The sequence below is a fragment of the Cygnus olor genome, chromosome 11, assembly GCF_009769625.2.
Source record: "Cygnus olor isolate bCygOlo1 chromosome 11, bCygOlo1.pri.v2, whole genome shotgun sequence".
NCBI lineage: Eukaryota > Metazoa > Chordata > Aves > Anseriformes > Anatidae > Cygnus > Cygnus olor.
This window is the reverse complement of record NC_049179.1, coordinates 8,935,965-8,956,539: the sequence shown is the minus strand read 5'-3', so window position 1 is coordinate 8,956,539 and position 20,575 is coordinate 8,935,965. Positions and strand designations below refer to the sequence as shown.

General features: G+C 57.1%; 1 protein-coding gene across 1 annotated transcript in view; it reads left to right on the top strand.

The window, feature by feature from the left end:
• LINGO1 (leucine rich repeat and Ig domain containing 1) overlaps positions 1-20,575 on the top strand; it is a 126,365-nt gene that overhangs the window by 43,851 nt on the left and 61,939 nt on the right. The gene's annotated exons all lie outside the window — the stretch shown is intronic.

Genomic DNA, 20,575 nt, shown 5'->3' with positions numbered 1-20,575 from the left:
TTAAATAAAAGCAGGGATGCCTCTGCCACCACCGCACCGAGGTGCTCGGGGGTGGCACTGGGAGCTCTGGAAAGAGCAGAGGGTGAAGCAGCAGGTGGGAGAGGAGCAAAACCTCCCTGGGGACCTGGCGGAGGAGCAGGGTTTGGATGTGGCATGATCGGAGCACTTTGGAAGAAACGTGAAAGTCAGAGGTCGCGGTCCTGGCCTCACGGTGCCGGGCCAGGCAGTGCTGTCACTGCAACCTTTCCGCAGCGGGCTCGCTGCAGCGCCCTGGTCGCTTTCTGCTTCACGGCAGGGTGCTCGCGGGGTGCATCAGGCCTGGCTGAGTCCCTGTTCCAGCCATGGAGCTCGGTAAACAAAGGCAAAAATCCTTCAGTTCCTTTATTTTTTTAAAAAAATATGTTCTTAATGCTGCTACCATCTCTGAAAACTGCGTCTTCAAGAAAAAGGTGCAGTTCTCAGGACGAAACACCTCACGTGCAGGGGGTGCTGGGGCAGCAGGGGTGCGCGGGTCGGGATGCCTTTGAAGGCACGGATGTTGTTGGGGCCAGGCTTTGGGGACACGGCCTCACGGGGCCCTGGCTGTGCTCAGGGTTGTGCAGCAGGGTGGCAGGAGCGCGGTGCGAGCCTGAGTGTGTGCGTGTGTCCCAGCATCCCCACGGACTGGGAATTGTGGTCGGCACGGGGCAGCATGACACCCCCCTTTGCCATCTTCTTTGAGCTGGTCCCTAAATCCCCTCTGTGTGTGGTGTTCTCGCGCTTCCCAAGTCACCTCGGGTTTTCTAAATGTAATTTAACCCAGCAGAAACGGCACCGCTTCTGTGCTGAGAGAAATTAGCAGGGCTGCCCCCAAAGCAGCAGGGCCATCGCCTATCGCGTCGTCTTCCCGGCTGGCCTCTCGGCACGTTTTCTTTAAGAATTAAATATAGCAAAAAACGCGTCTTCTCTGCTCGGCACTGCCTGTAGGGCCGATAATTGTGTCCCACCACATGTACTGCCACCGGCCCGAGGCTTTGTCACCGCCGTTGGTGGCCCGCGTGGCCTGGCCACACTCCTGCTGTGTCGCTTCCACGGCTGCTGCCTCTGTAGGCTGAGACTAGATGCTCGGGCATGGAAGAAATTGCTTTCCTTTCCTGAATGATGTCCCTGCTGCGTTGTTTCCCGGTTCCCCAGGCTGCTGTCCATGCGGGAGCGGTGCAACCCCAGTGCCGTGCCTGCTGTGCACCTCCTGCCTTTCTCCTCTGTTGCGCATCCGCTTGCAAATCCTGGTGTCCAGCGGTAACGCTCGGTGTCTCCATTCTCTGCGCAAAAATCGGAGCCAGAAGCCCCGGAGCCGGGGGACAGTTTGCTGCCCTGCCTCGGCACGCTGGTCCTCGGGAGAGCCGTGCCGTGCCGCGCCGCGCCGTGCCAGCAGCACAGCCGCCTCGGGCACCGCTCCAGCACGTGCAGCAACTCCCATCCGCGGGCGGTGAGCAGGCAGAGCGATTCCCCGTGCCGGGCAGGGTGACGTCAGGGAGCTCAGGCAGCTCTGCCTTCCCGGCGGTTCCTCCCGGAGCACGAGCGGAGCCGTGCCGCCACGTGGCTGCTCGCGGGGCGACGATGCTGGACGCAGGAGCACGTGCCTCTCCCAGGAGCTGTGGGGTGGAAAAAAGAGAGGATGGGGTGGAAAACAGCCTCAAGGAGAGGGTAGCGAGGGGAGAAGAGGGCTGCACGGCAGCAGAGGCAGTGTTGCCTCTCCCAAGCGCAGTAATCGGCTCGCAGCTGCTGCTCCCCAATCCTCTTACTCTCCTCCCGCCGCACGGCCGCCTGTGTTAGCGGAGATAAAAGCTCCCAGCCCACGCGGGGCTCTCCTTCCCCGGCGTGCTTAATCGCGGCCGAACGTGGCAAACTCCTCCCGGCGCTGCCACGAGCGCGGCTCCTCGCTGCCTTTTGCCTTCGTCCCCCTGCACTCGCCGCTCGCCCCCGCCAGCCGCGTGGTCGTCACGTGCCTGTGATAAACGAGCTTCATCTGCACTGAAAATTAATCACGTTGGCACGCTGGCAGGGGACGAGGCAGCCGCGTGAAATGCCCGGCTCTCTGGCTAATTCATCGCGGTGGCCAGGCGCAGAACTGCTCTGCAGCTTCCCCCCGCGCGGTGCCAGGCAGAGCCCCCTGGTGCGGGTTCCGGCACCCAGCAGGAGGTCTCCTCCTCCTTCCCCCAGCTCTGCCGCTGCTTTTCCACTGGAGGAGCCTGGCAGGAGGCTGCTCGCATCCAGAAGGCGAAGGGCTGAGGCTTGCAGCGACACACCTCCCCTCTCTGCTGGAGGCAGAGCCAAAAGCAGGGCTGACAAAAGCTCTGCCTCGCTCCCTGCGCCCCGTGCTGGGCGCAGGGGTGGGCACAGCCACCCCTCGGTGCTGCCTTTTGGCTCCGGTGTTTGCTGCAGGTGGTGTTTTGCCAAAGCAGCTCGTGCCCACGGAGCTGCCTGGTGTCCCCAGCAGAAGCAACAGGGTGCTGGGGAGGGAAAGAAACGTGAAGAAATGATCCCAGGGTTTCCAAAATCACAGTGGGTGATTGTGGCTGGTGGAAGTGGGAGGTGCCTGGCTGGCTGACGTCTCCTCTTCGCTTAATTACTGCAGCGCTGCTCATCAGAAGCAGAGCCTGCAGGGGCTGCGTGCCTGCAGCGGGCGTGCGACGTGCTGCTACGAACGTGGGGGACCAGGGCCACGCTCGGCTGCTGCTCCGTGTCCCCATGTGCCAGCTCCTGGTACGAGCCGTCGGGGAGCAGGTGTGGTGCTCGCTCCTGGTGCCGCACAGGGGGATGCGTGTCTCTTGGGCATCCAGATCATCCTTTCCAAAGTCCCTTTCCAAAATCCATCCCTTTTTCCAAAATCCCAAAAGCCATTGCCAGCTGCTCCCCACCATTTCAGGACAGGTTTGGGGCAGAAGCTGTCCCCTTCGCCTGCCACCGGAGACCGCTCGTGCCACCTCCATTGCCTGGGCAGTGTGGCACCGGGGTCCTACTCACCCTCTGGGACACCTCCCATCCTTAGGACAGGCACGAGCTCCTCAGCTGTATGCGCTGCTGCTTGTCTTGTGGCAATTAATTACTGACTGCAGACAAGGCTTAGCACTGGAGTGCTCGTTAACTAATTGGACGTCTTCCAGCCAGCCCCACGGTCCCTCTGTGATGGGGACGTCGCACGCTTGCTGCCTGCTCTCCCGCTGCTCTGTCCCCCCGTGGTCCGTGGCAGCACCTCGGAGGAGGTGCCAGCACGGCCGGGAGCTCACTTTGGGGTGCCAAATGAGGGCGAGCAAGAAAAGCACCTTGCGGGAGCTATGGTGACGAGGGTGCCCTTCAGCTGGGCTCGGTGCCGCCCATGGAAAGGGCTGGGAGCCTGCTCTGCCCGCCGGTCTCCAGGTTTCACGATGTCTCTTTTTGCAGATGCTGTCAGATGTGTTTTTTTGCCTCGTGGCCCTGCAGAAATGCACAGAAACAACTGGGCTTTGTGATCTGAGGCTCCGCATTGCCCACGTTTTCCTGTCAGGGGCAGAACTGGTCCCACGTTTTCAGAGGCAAGAGGCTTTTATCAATACAAATTGAGCTGCTGGTGCTCCCAGCAGCTCGCCCAGACAAAACAATGAAAAATCTTTAGACCTTTTCCTTGAGCTTAACTCGGAAGGACGTGGGCTCCCTTATGCCCACAGTAAGCTGCCTTTCAGAAAACACAGCGTCCTGGGGAGGGAGGAGGGCCGCTCGGGGCTTCCTGCCTCCCAGCGCCTGCCACAGCCCCCTGGGGGGCCTCTGGCAAACAGGCACCGGTGGCCGTGAGCATCTCTGTCGCAGCACCGTCCCCAGACCTCGCTGCCTGCCACTTGCCTGTCCCTGTGCCCTTCGCTTTGCCTCCTCCCTCACCCGCGTGCTCTGGGGCAGGTTTGGGCTGTGCCCGTGGCCGTATCCCAAAGCTCCCCGGGGAGGCAGATGAGCATGGCCAAGCGCGCAACGCGGCTGCTGATTTTCCCAGCCCCTCTGGGGCTGGAGGAGCTCTGCTGACATGTCCCCTGGTGCCCACTGCCCTGATGCCCGTCCTTATTCTCAGTCCCCGGGGACTGTCGGGTGCGGTGAGGCCGTCAGGCAGGGCAGAGGAGGAATTAAGGCTCCCAGACAGCCCAGAGCAAGCTGCTGCTGCCAGGGAAAGTGGTCCCAGAGGTGCCACTGCTCAGCCCGGTGCCATCCGAGCTGGTGCTGGCGTCGGTGCTGCTCAGCCCTGCCAAGGCTGCCGGCTTCATCAGGCTTCCTTCTGCTATTAATAATCTTTTAAAGTCAGCGCTAAAGCCAAGGTACTTATTGCTGGCTCTGCCCATCCCTTCCTCCAGAACACGCTGATGGAAACGTGTGCACAAAAGCAGAGCTCCTCCATTTGGTGCCGTTGTGGGGTCCGGTGGCTCAGGACCCTTTGCGCATCTGCTGGGCTGCTGACCCCAAAATACAGCACGGGCAAAGATGCTCACGGCTGCTGGGGCCACGACAGGCACCCCTGGAGGGTATTAATGAGCTCCACACCCCGCGGCCTTTTAGCTCTCGGCCTTTGGGCACAAGAGGCCCTGCTCCCCAGCAGTTCATGCACGATGCCTCTTTGTGGCCCCATACATCGGCAGTGGGGCGGCGTGGTGGCCAGCTCAGGGATGTGACAGTGGGGCTGCCACCTCCTAATTTGTCACCTGCCTTCTCCTGGGCGCAAATAACTGTGCCACAAACTACATCACACTTTGCTGCCCGTTTTCCCGGAGCGATCGGTCAGGTATCCTAATAACATCAGCAGCACGGGGCTGGGCGAGCTTGGGTGCAGGGCAGGGCAGGACAGACGGACAGGAGGTGGGGCAGCTTCACCAGCATCATGCTCAGGAGCTTCTGTGGTCCCTGCTCCCCCGAGCTCTGCCTTGGGTTTCTCTCCACTTTCTGTTTCCCTCCGCCTTTGCACCTTCAGCCAGGGCTGGAAGTGCCGGGCTGCCCGCAGCCGGTCCTGGCGTGCTCCGCAGCCAGCTCCAGGGAGCTGGAACAGCCTGATAGGGCTCTGCGGAGCCTGATTTCCAGGCCTGGTAATTAAACACCCAGATGTTGAGATCTTTTATGTGGATTCAAATTGAAACTTGGCAGGCTCCTGGCTAGCAGGGAGCTGGATTCGGTGACCAAGAAGATCTATTGCGCTCTTACAGCAACGGCCATTGTGCCCTGGCCAGGATGGGCAGCAATCTGAGCTGGCCAGAAACGCTTTCATGGGCGAGCTGCTGAGCGAGGAGCGTGGTTGTGCTGGTACCCTCTGCACCAGGAGGCTGGGGTTCCTTAGAGATAATGTCTCTGGAGACCAGAAAGTGTCCCAAGAGCCCCAAGCCCTCAGCGAGGCAAAAGGGGACACAAGCTGGGGACAGGGAACAAGCAGAGGAGGGAGATCTTCCAGGCAGAGCCAAGCCGGAGCAGCAGCCGCCTTCCCCAGGAGATGGCTGCTTCTCTGAACCGAGGCCCTGCGCTCGAGGTTTGTCCATCACCATCTATAATGTGCCCAGACGTAAATGTCGCTTCCAAAATTTATGGCCGAGATGCCTCGCCAGTCTCCTCTTTAAGGTTATAATAAAAATTAAACCACCTTTTCCTCCAAGGGGGATCTGCAGGTTGTAAAAAACCACGGCCCCGTGTGTCATGGAGTGGCACGTGTGTGCGTGCACGTGGAGGGCATGCGGGACCAAAGGCAGGGCAGCACAAAAGGCACAGCTCACGTGGCTGTTTAATCGGAGGGAAACCGTGATTTTTATATGTATATTTTTATATCGTAATTTCCTGGCCGCATAAAAAAAAGCAGACAGTTACACAAGCTCGGAGCAGCGTTTCCAGCATAAAACCCAGCACGTGGCTTCTTTATGCAACCCGAGCTGCAGTGCATAAACTGCACCCTCCCCTCCCCTCCGGCCGCCTGGATGGGTAATTGCAGTGGTTAAAGCAGGAGAGGAGCCTTCCTGCACGCTGTCTGCCTCCGTCACCTTCTGGCACTGCTCCTTTCTCCCTGCACCCTGCAAAGGGGGCTCGGCATGAGCTGGCATGGGGACAGTGTCCCCTGCCCGGCTGTCCCCAAAGGGAGGGCTTGTTTCTGCTCCGTATCCCCCTGTCTGGCCGCGCCCTGGAGCATCCAGCTCCATCAGAGCTCACCGGGCAGCCGTGCCGTGCCTCCTCCTCCCGTCTGGGCAGAGCTATCCGAATTCTGGTGGGACCCGTGACTTCAGAGCCCCGTGGCGTGAGCACCGTCCCCTTGGAGGGGTGCTTGGGGTCAGGCAAGGAATCGGCTTGGCTCTGGCGGGGTGCTGAGCAGGGGCTGGGAGCTTGCCCGGCTGCTCGCGCCGCCTGGCTGGACAGGGAGCCGAGCCTGGGGACACTCATCAGCCCTGGCAGTGGAGCTAATGCGATTAAGGGCTTTTCTCGCCCTCCGCTCAGTGCTCATTAACATTTCCCTTGTAAGGCGTTTATGAGCATCGCTGTTCAGCTGGCCGCAGCTTTGGCTTTTGATAAGACACCCGTGTGGGCCGGCTGCAGCGGGGAAGGCTTCCCGAAGCACGGGGCTGCTTTCTGGCCAGAGACGGGGCAGCAGAGGGAGGGGATGCGGGCAGAAGAGCCGCCGAGCCGCGTTGTGTAATGCCTCCAACCCAGACGTTCCCGGGAAGGAGCCCTATTTATACCGGGGAGCGGGCGCTGGGGGTGAGGGCGGCGAGGCTGCGTGCCTGGTAGCCCGCGAACAGAGACCTACAAACAGCTCCTCGGCGGAGTCACAGCCCCGGCCTCTGCACAGGCAGGGAGGGGAGCCAATTTTGGAAACCTCCTTCCCAGCTCTCGCGATCCAGGGCCAGGAGAGGTATTTTTATTTGGTCTTGCAAGTAGGTCTTGAGACATCTCTAAGTGGGTGCTTCGCAGCCTGCATGCAAATAAAACCCGCGCGTGCGCCGTGCAAAATCAGCACAGCAGCAAGCCCCCGGCTTCGCTCTGCTCTCCCTGCCCCTTGCTCTCCTCCCGTTTCATGTCCTGTCCCAGCTCGAGCCCTCCCTGCCAGGAAGCTGGCAGCAGACCATGGGGAGAGGCACGTGCCACGTGGAAATTGTTTGCTAAAGATGCTTCCGGATTTTTTCCGGTGGCTCTCCACATGCAGATGGATGGGCTCGGTGGGGTCTTTTCATCCTGGGGGAAAAGCAAGCAATAAAAAATGAAAAGCATGGTTTTTAAGCAGACCGTTTCAAGAGAATCATCCAAGTGCCACCTGTGGGTTGTGTCCCACTGCCTGGCCATGGTCCCTCGTGTGCTGCTGGGGTGCTTGGAGGCACCTCCAGCCCAGGGAGATGGGGGCACGTGGCGCTGTGAGCACACGGAGGGATCGGAGCCAAACTTTGTCATCTTTTTCAGCCACCTGCAATGTTCGGGTCTGTGCTGAACCGCAGCAGAGAAAGGTGTTTGATTTTTTTCTTTCTGAATATTTTAATTCTTCCACCAAGAAAAACACGTATTTCCCATGGAAATTGCATTTCCTACTTGGAAGCAGGTCGTTAGGTGCCTACCAGCACTACAGAGGGCTGCTTTTCCAGGGGCTGACACCTGCAGATCGGCTGATTTCAGCGTCCTGGAAGAGGCACCCTCCGATCCAGCCATGCCCCGGGACTGGGGCTTTGATGGTTTTCCCTCCTCGCTCTCCAGAGCCCCGCAGAACCCCAGCTCCTGCCGCAGCCTGGCTCAGCCGAGACGAGGAAACCTCTCAGCTTTTATCTGCCTGCCTATTTTCACAAAACCGCCAGGAATTTAATATCTTTGAGATTTCCAGCTGTCAGTCACCTTCTGTGGAGTTTGACTGCTGAGTTGGAGGGTGATTAGGGGAGACAGACAACACGCGGAGCACGTGATTGCATAAACTGTGTTTTCTTAAGGAAACCATGGCCAGAAGGGAAGAAAAAAAACACTAAAAATCCCTCTTTTGTGGGTTTTTGCCTCACTCTGCCTGCAGGTAGCTATTGCCCACGCCATGACTGTGTCCCCAGGGCCACAGGGGGTGCTCGGCATGGTGACTGGCTCCATTATGACACTGGTTTGGCACTAAAGACATGGCACAAACACCTCCAGGGGCACTAATTCTCAGGGCAGACCCATCACATCAGAGCTGTCCTCCCTAAATAAGGAGGTTTTAACGAAAAGCACTAATCGTTAACAGTCTATTATACCGCGCATTAAGGCGAGATGTTAGCAAAAGAGCGAAACAGCTGCGGAAATACCTGCTAAAAGACTGAAGCAAGTTCAGCAGGTGTCTGTGCATGGCTTTGGGTGGCTGATGAGGGTGTAAGCCAGTGTCCTGCCCGGGCTGCATGGGGCTTTCCCCATGACAAAAGTGACCGTGGAGGAACGGGACCACGACGGGGGATGGCGCCAGCGGGGTGTGCCCCAGTACCTCGGTGCCAACGGGGCCGTGCTGGAGGCAGGGACGAGGGGCACAGGGGGCAGGGGACCGACCCCACTGGCTCCCCGTGTGCCATCCCAAAGCCCGAAGCCGTCCCCGCTCGGCCTGCGGTGGGGGAACGCGTGCGGACGGGGCGGTTCGGCAAGGCAAAGAGGCTCGTTTTGCTTAATGGTGACCGAGTGTGACAGCCCGCGTCTTCAGCTTGAAAAGTGTCTGCGAGGTGCGGGCTGCCTCCCTCAAACGGGATAATCATGTTAATTAAGACGCTTTCTTTATAGCGATTCTCATTAATAAAAAAAGCTCCAGTGCTCTCTTTAAACACGCTAACCTTCTGGCGTGCAGGAAAAGCGCCTTTTCCCCGCGATTTGAGACGGGGAGAGCAGATGAGAGCGGGACAGCCTGCCGCTTCCCACGCGGGGAGAGGGAGGAAGAGCACGAGGGAGGAAGGAGCCGCGCGCCCCGCTCGGGGGAACAGACGGCGAGCGGCCGGGCAGCGGCGCGCCCGCGTGGGAGCCACGGCTGGGAGGCGGCGAGGCTGCCGGGGAGTGACAACCCCGCTCGGTTCTCTAATTGCTGTTTATTTCCTCCGCAAAGCGTTGGGATAATTAACGAGCTCCCAATTAAGAGAAGCTGTGCAGAGGGGAAAAACAGGTACCAGCGCCAAGAGGGCTGGGTTAGCGCCGGGGCATGGGGTGCCAGCCCTTGTGCTGGTGGGACAGCCCCTGGGGACACCGTGGTTCCTCGGGTCCCCGCAGAACCAACCTTGACCAAGGCGATGGTGTGCTTCGAGGGGGTTCGGAGGTGGCGTGCCCGTTGGCATTGGGCTGGTTGACGTTCTGTGCCTTGGTTGGTTTGCTGGCTCACGATGGGTTTTACCGCTGTGTTTTGGCTCAAACGCTCTGCCCGTGGCCTGATGGGGGTTTCCACACACCACTCGTTGCTCGTGGTGGGGAGAGGATCGCCACCCACTCATCCCCAGCTGCCAGTCCCCAGCCAGCTGCTGAGTCCCACCTTGGCGAGGAGGTTTTGTGTCCTCCCCTCCCTCCCTTTTCCTCCTTCCGCGTCTTTCCCCAGGTGTGCTGTCCCGGCTGACAGATGGTGCCTTACGCTGGGCCACATGCTGGAGCAAGACGAGAAGCAGTTCCCAGCTCCTGCTTACACCCCCAGGCCCAGCACGGGGCTGTTGCACATGGGCAGGGGTTTCCATCGGGTCCTTTACCTCTCTGCAAGCTGGGAAGGTGGCTGGGAGCTGCAGCAGCTGATCCCAGCTGGGCTGGAGCCTCCCCATCCCGCAGCTCCTCTCCCTGGGCTGGTATTGGGATGGTGCCATCCCGCTGCCACCCAGGCAGAGGGCCAGAGGGGCACGGGGGAGTCTGTAAAACTGAGGGCTTGTCCATCCCATGAAATACAGCGCGTGGCACGCCGCCCTTGCTGCGTGTTGGGGTGACGGCGCTGGTTCGGCATCCAGCCATGCCCCCTGACGTAGAGCTGGGCGACCGGGTGACTTCACTGGGATCTCTTGAGCCACAGGGGAGCTCAGGGACCGGTGCACGGCCCCGGGCCGTGGTCATCCACCCCACAACACGCTCACTGCCGGGAAGCCGTGCAGTGCGACCTGCACGCCGTAGCCCCCAGCCCCGGTGGCTGCTGCTGGCACCGCCTCGCCGCAGGCACAGCGCCGGCCCCCCGGTGTGAAACCTCACACAAATAAATAACGTGTCCCGAGCATCCGGCCAGCCTCGGCACACTGGGAGGGGCTGGCAGCCCGCTTACAGCTTGTCTTAGGTTCCCTGCTCATCTCCTGCTGTCCCCCCTTCTGTCCCTTCTGTCCCCCCAGCCCTGCTCCACCTCTTGTGCCATGCTTCAAATCCTTTGGGAAAGAAGAGAATGGGAGAAGGGGGAGCCCTGGGTGTGACCCCACAGCTTTTGGGGTGTCCTTGCACGGGGTGAGTGGCTCCCACCCGTCCCCAATGCCCCCACGCATCTGCGCCCCGCGGCCGCTTCCCTGCCCCGCAGGCTCAGCTCGGCTCCGCTCCTCACTGCCCCGTTTACCTCTGCTATATTTACATGTCTATTTTATGATTTCAATTTTTAATGCTTCTGCTCTTTGAAGATGCTTAATGCTTTGGAGTGGAACATTTTCTTCTGAGTTCTGAGTGCCAATTGAGGACAGACCAATAAATCAACTAATAACTGGAACCTCATTTTCTGCTCCCATGGCTGTGAGTTAACCCTCCTCGTGCTGCTCAGGCTCTCCCAGTGCTTCCCTATCTCCCCGGGCAGGATTTGGCTCCTGCTGGCCTTGGGATGCCACATCCCAGCCCCTCCGGAATAACGTCTGGAGAAATTCCTCTTCCCCGCTGCTTGCACAGGTGCTCCCGATCCCGGCAACTTGTGGCAGCTCTGGAGGAATCCTGCCCGCCTTTGCCTTGCTCAGCTTGGAGCACCCTGTCCCGGATGTGGTTTTTGGCAAGCCAGGAGCACCTGGGGCAGGGGAACGGGACCGCTGGGCGATGAGGACGACGTCTCGGGCTGCCCATCTCCGTCTCCTCTTCCAGCCTCGCGCTCCCTCGCGCTCCAGTTGCCCGCGCCATGTTTATCCTTAGTCACAGCGGGGCGACACGCTCGCCGTTTCCAAAGCCGTGCACAAATGCTTAATAACCCACAGCAAGGCTTTTCTGCCTGTCCAGCGGCACAGACAGGAGCCCCTGGAGACCTCCGGGTGCTGCTGGGGGACCGGGCACCCCAGGGATGTCACCACTGTCCCCTGCGGCCGGGAGGGCTTTGGCCTCCAGGGCTGCATCCCCACCAGGCAGAACCTTGGATGCTCTGGAAATGGAGGCCGAGGGTACCAGGGCTACAATTTTCCATTGGAAAATACATTTTTTTATCAGCTTGCATTATCAGAACCAGCACGTAGCCACGGAGCGAGCATTCAGCTGGGAGAGCGCTGAGGCAAATCATTTTGACTTCCGTCTGTTGACAGTGTCCAGGAAATTCAAATGTATCTCTTTGATTCGACATGTTTTGACTTTTATGTTTTAATTTAATATCCAGGTTATATTTAACATGTTTTTATGGTTCGGTGTTTGAGAAATGAAATACTTTTTCCCTTACTGCAGCAAAATGCCTAAATGTTTCCCAGTGAGGGCTTGATTTTTTTCCCTGAGTCCTGTTCTGCAGATGATTCTGATTCATTTCGCTCAGTGCAAAACAAAACTTTTAATTTAGGAGTCTCGCCCAGACTGGATATTGCATTTTCTGCCAAATTTGTGGCCTTTCCGTTACGTGCTCCCTGCAAAGAGGCACCTGAGCCCCGGAGCAGGCTCCGAGGGGGCTGGGGAGCCGCGTGCATCCTGAGATAACGTCGGGGAAGATTTATGGCTTTGGGCTGGCCACCTCTCCAGGGTGGAGATGTCCTTGGGGGACTGTCCTGGGTGCTGGTGTTTGCCCCTTGCTGGTACGGCCGTGGCGGCTGGCGATTCGGGTGGAGGTTAACTTCTGTCTTCTTTTCCTGGATGCAGAGAGAATGACCAACCTCTTCCCTCAGTCTTTGCTGAGAGGTGACCGAGCACAAGCAGTCTCCTCGATGTTGGGGTCTGGGGGCTTTTTGAGCGGAGCAGAGCGGAGCTGCGGGCAGAGCTGCCCGGGCTGCCCGTCGCTCAGGGCATCGCTGACTCACGTGCGTGAGCACGTCGGTGTTGTGTGTGCATATAGGGATAAGGACACTTCTCAGGTCTTTTTTTTTTTTTTGCCTAAATAACAAGCGACAGCTTGTGTGCTGCTAGGACTGCGGGGCTGCCTGGCAGTCCTGCACACCACGGCTTAGTTTGGAAGATGCCGTCAGCAGACAGCCAAGTGCATTTGTAGGGAATCAGCCCCAGCACGTCCCAGCCTCCACCTCTGGCGGGGAAGACAAACCATCTCCCCGATACCTGGCTTTCAACGCCAATTACCCAAGCCCCGTTTGCACCAGCCTCACAAGTCGATGTCCCACGACATCTAGGGATTGCGGTTAAAACCTCATTGCCCTAAATCTCTGCGACACAAAGTCAGAGTTGCCCAGGCCCAGGATTTCGGGAGGGCACAGGCACGTGGCAGCACCGGTGCAGGATGCCCGTGATGAGGGCAGGAACCTCTCCGTTCGTCCCTGGGCTCTGGGGACGTGTGGCCGTGGCAGGACCCCTGCTGGAGGCCCCACTCGAAATGCGGCACTGCCAGTGCCCCGCGCCATACGCCTCCGAGCACGAGCCGCTTGCCTTCTCCTTGCCAAAGACTTATTGTTCCTGCTCTGAACTTCTGCACAGCGAGATTTGCCAAGGCTCCAACATGAATCATTAATTAATTCCTGGAGGGTGACAATTTTTTTTTTTGTTGTTGTTTTGCTTCGGTAATTAAAAACAGGGAGAGGGAAGCACTGGGGGTGCAGGAGAGCAGGGGTGCATTCGGGGCTGGCTCATCCCGTCAGGATGGTGCCACAGGCACCCTGCTTGCACCCTGTGGCGTGGTGGAGTCTTCTCTGGCATCTTGGGTGCCCGAGGTGCTCTTTGCTGAGGGCTTTGCTTGGTGCAGAAGCCCCCAGGTCGAGTGACGGTGGGGAATTTCTTGGCTTCCTTTCCAAATGTCGCTCCCTGGGGTCTTCCTGGCTCTGCTGGTGGAGGCAGAAAGCTCAGCGGGGCACCAAGGAACGGCTTGGAAAGGAAAAGGCAAGTAAAAAGGACAGAAAAGTCTCATTAAAAGAGAAAAATACTTTTCCAGTTATTGGGGCAGCCTCAGGATGGCAGGGAGCCGAGGAGGGCAGTGAGGTCTTGCCTGGAGGCTGAAAACCCAGCGTTTCCTGTGCCATGTGCTCTGGCCCCAGACCATCCTGATGGCTCTTCTCCGGACTCTCACCAGTCCTGCAGTGCCTTGCAGGGCTGGGCAGCCCAGTTCAGGACCTGGCTGTCCTGACACAGCCTCACGGTGCTGCAGAGCAGGATTGTCCCGGAGGGAGGGCAGCGGGAGCAAGCCCCAGCCCCGCGCCCCAGAGCCCAGGGACAGTAGGAACGGGCTGCGTTTGCCATAACGCTCGGCCCTGAGCCTCGGGGAGCTCTTGCCATTTCCACTCTCTTGCTGGTTTAATAACTTGTTCCTTATTGACATTTTTCTTCCGAACACAGGGAAAATGCCAGCACGGTAATTGCAGTACATGTAAAGCAAGGCATGGTGCTGTCTCCTTCAGATCATCTCCTTCCCCTGTTCCCGAGCTTGTAAGGCCCAGTAGGAACAAGTGGTGCTCTGGCAGAGGGTGGGAGACACCAGAGCCGTCCCTGTGGGGGTGCCCAGGGCTCAGGGGTGCCACCACTGGACGTGGTGGGACACGGGGACCTCCTCCGAGGTGACCCCAGGGCTGGGAATAACGCCAGGTCTAATCTCCCCGCTAACAGCCAGAGCCAGTGCCTCCAGGAACACTCCCTTCTGCAGATATCTTGTGGTTTCTAATACCATCAGAAATCCCTCTTGCTCTCATGTTTACCAGCATGCGATCGCAACCCCTTGATGTCTGCATAACAGCCTTCCATCTCCCGGTTCCCCACGAAGAACGACAGAGCTATCACAATCTGGAGAGAAGCAAACAGAAGCTAAAGCCCACTGGGATCCAGGGAAAAATCCAAGTCCTGCAGGATGTAAATCAAAAATAGAAAGGCTCTTCCCTCCCCCAAGAAAGCGTCCGATAAACAGATAAAGGAGGAAATTTATAATTTTGCAAAGCCACCTTGCCCACCTTTTCTCACGCAATAAACCAGGAAATGTTTGCTGCGTGAGCCGAGCAGAAGCTGTAACGTTGTAAAATGGGAGTGCTGGGGAGCCGTCTGCTCATTGACTGGAGCCTGGAGCACGGGCTTTCTGCTACGGCACGTTCCAGAGACGTGTGAGCGTGCGTGCGTGCCAGGGACACATCCCGAATCCAGGCCGACCGCGTGGCTCCCGCGTCCTTCGTTGGTGCCTGGCCGCGGCGGCACACGTGCGAGCAGGCAGGTGGGGCAAAATCCCACTTAGCAAAAGCAGCGTGGTGCTCTGGCAGCCTCTCCCGGCCCACGTGTGCCTGCAGCCTCCCCGTGTCCCCTCGGCTTTCTCCTGTCCTCCCGGTGCGTTTCTCCTCCTGCCTTCACCTTGCAAGCCTTTGAGCACAGCCGGCGCTCGCTGCGCTTTGATGGTGAACGGGAAGAGCGCGGTGGTTCTCCTCCCCTCGCCCCCGGCCAGTCGCAGCCCTGCTTTTCAAAGCAGGGAGGCATCAAAGCAAAGGAGCAGCCCCCTGTTTGGGAACCCTTCACCCAAAGGCAGCCCCGAGCCTCCCGTGGGCCATGAGCAGGGACCTGGCCCCACACGTACCCATGCCTGCCAGCGCCGCGGCCCCGGCATGCAGGAACCTGTTTGCAAGCCTGCGAGGTGGCGAGTTGGGTCTGTAGCGTTGCATACCTTTGTTTGGATGACAGGAGTGGTGAAATAACGCCCATGGGACAGAAATGATACCAAAATTATGATATTGCCCTTTGGAGTTATTTCACAGTCGATGTAGCTTTCCTGTCCTCTCGGTGATATTTTACCCAGCCATTGCTCAAAGGATCACTGTCTTATATTAATCCATTTCTGTTGATGCACCGAATAAAATGCTCTATTCCCCCTAGCACTCCTGCTGTCCATTTTGTTTCCAAGCAGCGAGCTGCCACCGCTCATGGGCAGCAGCGTTTGCCTGCTGCTGTGAGTTATGATCTACCTTGCAGAACAGGAGCGGGGCGCGGACTCGCTCGCTCCTCCGCAAGCTGCTGCTGTATTATTGATAACCCAGAGCCGAGCGATTATTACGTGTATAAATTCATTTTAATTCCTTCTGATTGCTACTGTGATTACATTACGTGCCAGGTTGTACTTGCCCTGGCACTGATCAGCCGCTCCAAGCCACGGCAGGGTTTACATCAGGCATGGGCTTAATGAGCCTGGTAAATGAGACAGGTCTGTTTTTTCCAGGCAGGGCTTTGGCCCAGACCCACCGAGGGATTCAGGTGCGTTCAATTGCTTGATTTCAGCCGTGGTGGCTGCTTGCTTGTGCAGGTCAGTGTGTTGCGACTGTCTTAAAGCCACGGCCCTGCGTCTTCGCCCGGCGAGGGGCAGCCCCAGGCCCCAGCAGCACCAGAGGGACACCAGCTGCGCCGCTCCAGTCTTGTTTCCTTCTTAGCTCACAGTTTGCAGCCTTGTATTTAGGCCTTTTTAAAAGAGAAAAAAATAATTCATTTTATAGGCAAAAGTTCTAAGCTGGCCAAGGCCCTGCACCAGCTGCCATGCCAGCAGCTCCGCATGCCCGTTGAGCACTTGTTAGCACGTGTGGGACAGATCCTGCAACATCCCAGCGCGGTTTCTGCACTCAGCACCACCCCACAGCGTCCTCTCGGTCCTGTATGGACACCCGCTAGCCATGCTCCACCGTGAACACATCACCCGAAGGCCAGGGAGCGAAGGACTCGGGGCACGGGCTTTGCACACATTGCAGAACCAACCCCAGCCTGTGTCCTCACTTCTTTTTTCCAGCCTTTTCCACTTTCTGTGCAATGACAGTCGTAGGGCCAGAGTTACAAAGGTATTTAGGCACCTGGAGATGCAGAGAGAAGCCAAGAAAGATTAGGCATCTGCATCCTTTTAATTTGCCCGGAAGATGCCCACCCGCATTTCCAATATCTGGCTGCTGGGGCCAGGTAAAGCTAATTGTGTGAGTAATTCTGTTGGTTTGCGTACTCCCGTACAAACATCGACAGGATCAGCCCCCCTGTTACTCAACAGAAAACACTTCCCGGCACAAAATACAAACAAATTGCTCTTTGTATCATAACATTTTAAAATAAAAATATCAATAAGGAGCTAAGTCAAAACTGCATTTTAGATTCAACAGATTATTCAGTAGAAAAAGGGAAAACAACGAAGCTCCTCTGAGTATGATAATAGCAAACACAGACATATTGCTTTTTCAGATCTCAAAATCTCAATACCCAAGATCAGTAGAAAACTAAGTAGAAAATGCTTTTTATAGGATTCAAATTCCAATTAAATTAGAGCAGATTATTCAACGAGAAAGCCTACAAAATGAAGCCTCAGTTTATGTATTGGAAAGCAAAATGCAAATATGTTGCTTTCCGGCTCGCAGGTTTTCAACCCAAAAGACAAACTTACTTTAAGTAAAAATTATTTCATTCAAATTCTGGGGGAGTCAACTCGGGGAACTGATCCTCGGCTGAATTATTCAGCTTTTTTATCAACAGACTTCTTTCTTCCCTCTTTATTCTTAATTTGTCTATTCATAAATTCCACCGCTTTGTCAGTCACAAGAAATACTTTCCAGTATCTTTGACAAAGCAAAAAATTAGCAGGGAAGGGAACTGGCGCAGAAACGCTTCGCTGCAAAATACTTCCTTGCAGTGTAAGGAGTTCCTCTCTTCCTGGAGCTTTAATGCCAGAAGAAATCGATGGGATCATCTCGGCTGACCTTCCCGCGAGGCTTCCTCCCCGGGCTTGGGGACGATCCCCGCGTGTCCCTGCAGCCACTGCTTGGTCCCCACAGTCCCCGGAGGCTGCAGGGACCACGGGAAGGGGGTGATGGGGGCAGGCTGCCCAAGCCAGCACCCCCACTGAACTGTGGGCAGCGCTGGGGGATCATCATGCTTTTGGGACCTCTGCTTTGGGCTGCGAGGTCCCGCTGGGCAGAGCGGCGTGCATTTCAGCAGACAGCCCTGCCACTCCATTTCTTCTCCTCGTAAGCCTGGTACCTCCTCTGCAGCTCCCAGCTTTGACTTCCAGTCACTGGATCTCATTACGTGAGCCTGTGTGGGTCGCGGGTGTTTCCAGGGGAAATACCGGTGATCATGAATCTTTCCTTTTGATCTGCAAACATCAAGCTCTGCTGATCTAAGGAAGACTCAAAGGTTACAGGGAGAGTTTGAGTCAGAGGGGTAGAACTAGATAAAAATCTCAGTTTGGTAATTTTATTAGGAATTGGGAAATATTTTAACAGGGGGATTAAATGTATCTTTAAACGCAGAACTTAAAAAGAAGGATGGGATTTGTTCAACTGACACACCAGAGGAACTGTAGGACCTCAGAAACAATTTGTAAAACCTCGTTAAAAAGGAGACGGCTCTGCGAATCCACCCAGCTTTTGCAACCAGCTCTGCACCTTCCTTCTTCCGCCAGCCTGCAGCCGCTTGCTGCTGCGCTGCAGAGCGGAAACTGCCCCCGTTGCCCCCGCGGGCACCGGGATCTGCTGAGCTGGGGGATTTAGGGACTGAGATGGGCTCCCCCTGTCTATGCCACGAGCTGCTGGCGGTCCTGGCGTGCACGCATCCCCCCGTGGTGGCTGGAGGGGACATGTCACCCTGCCGTCTCCAGCCTGGCCACAAACACTCAGAGCGCTGCATTTTTTTGCCTCCTGGGATGCAGGAGGGACACAGGAGATTTTGGCAGCAGCATGGAGAGCAGCGGGGTTTCTGGTACCAGGGAAGCTATTGGAGATGGCTTACGTGTTTGAGAGGTGCTTGGAAATCTTGGTGGTGGGGAAGAAGTGTCCCTCAGCACTTCTTCTCCCTTGTTTCTTGCGTGGGGTGAAGGCTGCCCAGCCCTCAGTGCTCCGGTTGCGGGTGAGACCCCCTGAGCAAGGAGTGGTGGTGAGGTGCACTGGGAGGGAACTGGTGCAGAGCCTGGAGCAGTGTCAGGAGCAAAGGGCAGCTCATGGAAGATACGTCGTTCCCCCAGGATGCCTGATCCTGAGCTGGTGGCTTCTCGGTCCTGCCTGGGGCACGGCGAGGGCTCAACCTGTGCCGTACAGAAGGGACAAAACACAGCCCAGGAGCTGCCCGTGCTCCCAGAGCTGGGGAGGGAGAGGCAGAGAAGGAGGGGAATAAAAGGCTGGCTACGGAGGGAGGTAAAGGACTGCTGCCTCCATCTCGTTTCTCATTAGGGCGGCTCGAACAGCCCACGGCGTCCCCTCCGCGCGGAGGGTAATGGGCTTTCTGCAGAGCTCTCCGCTCCACCAGGAGGGAATGAGAAAGCAATGTCAAATATATGTTTGAAATGTCAACAGAAGGGCCCCGCAAGATTGACTGCAGTCTCGTGAAATATTTAATTCTTTCTCTCCGTATGAAGAGAGACTTTAGTCCGGATGAAAGATTTATGCAGGGGGAGCAGGGCAAGAGAGGAGGGGAGGGAGAGGGGGAAGAAGCGCGCAGGGAGGGAGGGGAGCGGCTCGCTGCCTCTACCCCTAACAGGGCGCCTGTTCGATCTACCTGCCTATTATCGTCGCTAGAAACGCTGGCTGCTGCTTCATTATCTCGGCCTCGTTTATTTCTATCAGCCTCTTTTCCCCTTCTGCCGCCTTTATCCTCACCCAGATGCCTATCGCAAAGCGCCGGCCCACCTGCACGCCGCCGGGGCGGGTGCCCGGGTGTGGTGCTGCGGGTTTGGGGGGACGCAGCCGCATCCGAGGGGGCAAGGAAAGCACACCCATTATCTGCTCAGCAGAGCCGTGCTGACATCAGTCCAGCCGCCTGGGCTTTGCCGAGCGGGGAGCCCCCAGACAGCCAGAGGGGGCCCCGGAGCCCTCTCAGTGACTTCCACCAGCGCCGTGTGTAACCACCACAGGCTGAGGCAGGGGAGCCTCGCCTCTGCCCTCCCTCCGTTGTGATGTCAGTAGCAGCAGGAATCAATGCGAGGTCACGCCAGCGAGACCAGAGCCCGCTGAGGAAGCGTCTCCTCACCCCTGCAATTCGGGAGGTGTCAGAGAGGAGTTCCCACCAGCCACAGATACGTAAAATTCACAAAAACCCCACCTTTTTGATTCCACTGAATAGGGTTCTTTAAATAATTTCAAAACATTTTGATACTTGCTTTTCATTTCTAGTTCTTTTTGCAAAACTATAAATTACCTTAGATTTATTAACCTAAAAAATTGATTTTCTTTCATCTTGAATGTATCAAAAATGGGACATTTTGACCTCTCTGAGCTTTTTTTTTTCCCAGAATTTTTGTGAAATGGGTAATTTGTCACAGTTGATCCTTTTGGGGAAGGCTTTGAATTTCAACAAACCGGTGTTTACTGACAAAAACACACTCAGTCGACGGATTCCCAAACCAGTTCTATTCATGCAGTGGCTGTGATTTCAGCCTTCCAGAGTGGAGGAAGGTTTTGGTGCACGATTGAAAGCGTCCACATCCTGGTGGGGATGTGTGCTGCAGGTGGGTGCCTCTCCGACAGTCTCAGCACCCTGCCACCCACCTAGCCCAGCTCCACAGCAGACGTGGTGCCAAAAATGATGCCCAAAAGGGCCCTCTGCAGCCCTCGGGGCTCTGCGCAGGGCTCCTGTTGCACCTCCTCGCTGAAACCACCCGCACTGGCATCGCCGGCGTCCAAACTCTTGCAATCGTTGCAGCGTTAAACCTTGCTAAATGCCTTTAATATTTAATTGGTCTTTAAAACACATAAATAGGCAGGCTATTAAATGCAACTCCTCAGGCAGAATAAGGCAAGTCGTGTTTGTTACCCAGCGACCGGTGGCATCTTGCAAAATGCACTCAGTGTGGTTTGAAACCTAGGGCCGGGGAAGCGTTTCCTTTCCTTCTGTGCGATCTCGGGAGCAGGAAGCCGACAGCGCTCAGAAAAATCCTGTTTCCTTCCACCCCATGCCCGCAGCCCGGTGCTTGATGACCGAGCCCAGGCGCACGGTGATGGAGAGGTGGTCAGAGAAGCCCGGCCAGGCTCGCGCTCGCTCCCAAGCGCAGAAGCATCACATCTGCTGCTCAGCCCCTCTCGCACCGCGCAAGCAGCGCCTAGCTCCTTCCTCAGCATGCAATTTATAGGTGCTAAATGGTGGGGACGAGACCAGTGGCCCTGTTCTCTGCAGGTGACGACGGTGGTGGCAGTTCCTCCAGCGGCAGTGCAACAGCACAGAGTTGCATCTGCGGAGGGTTTTGCTGCAAATTCCCACCTCCAGCTGTGCCAGGTTTCCAAAGCTCCACACGTCCTGGCTGGAGTTGATCCCTTGGGAAGACAGTTCTCCTGCCCCAGTGAGACACCGGTAGGAGACCCCAAGGCTTGGG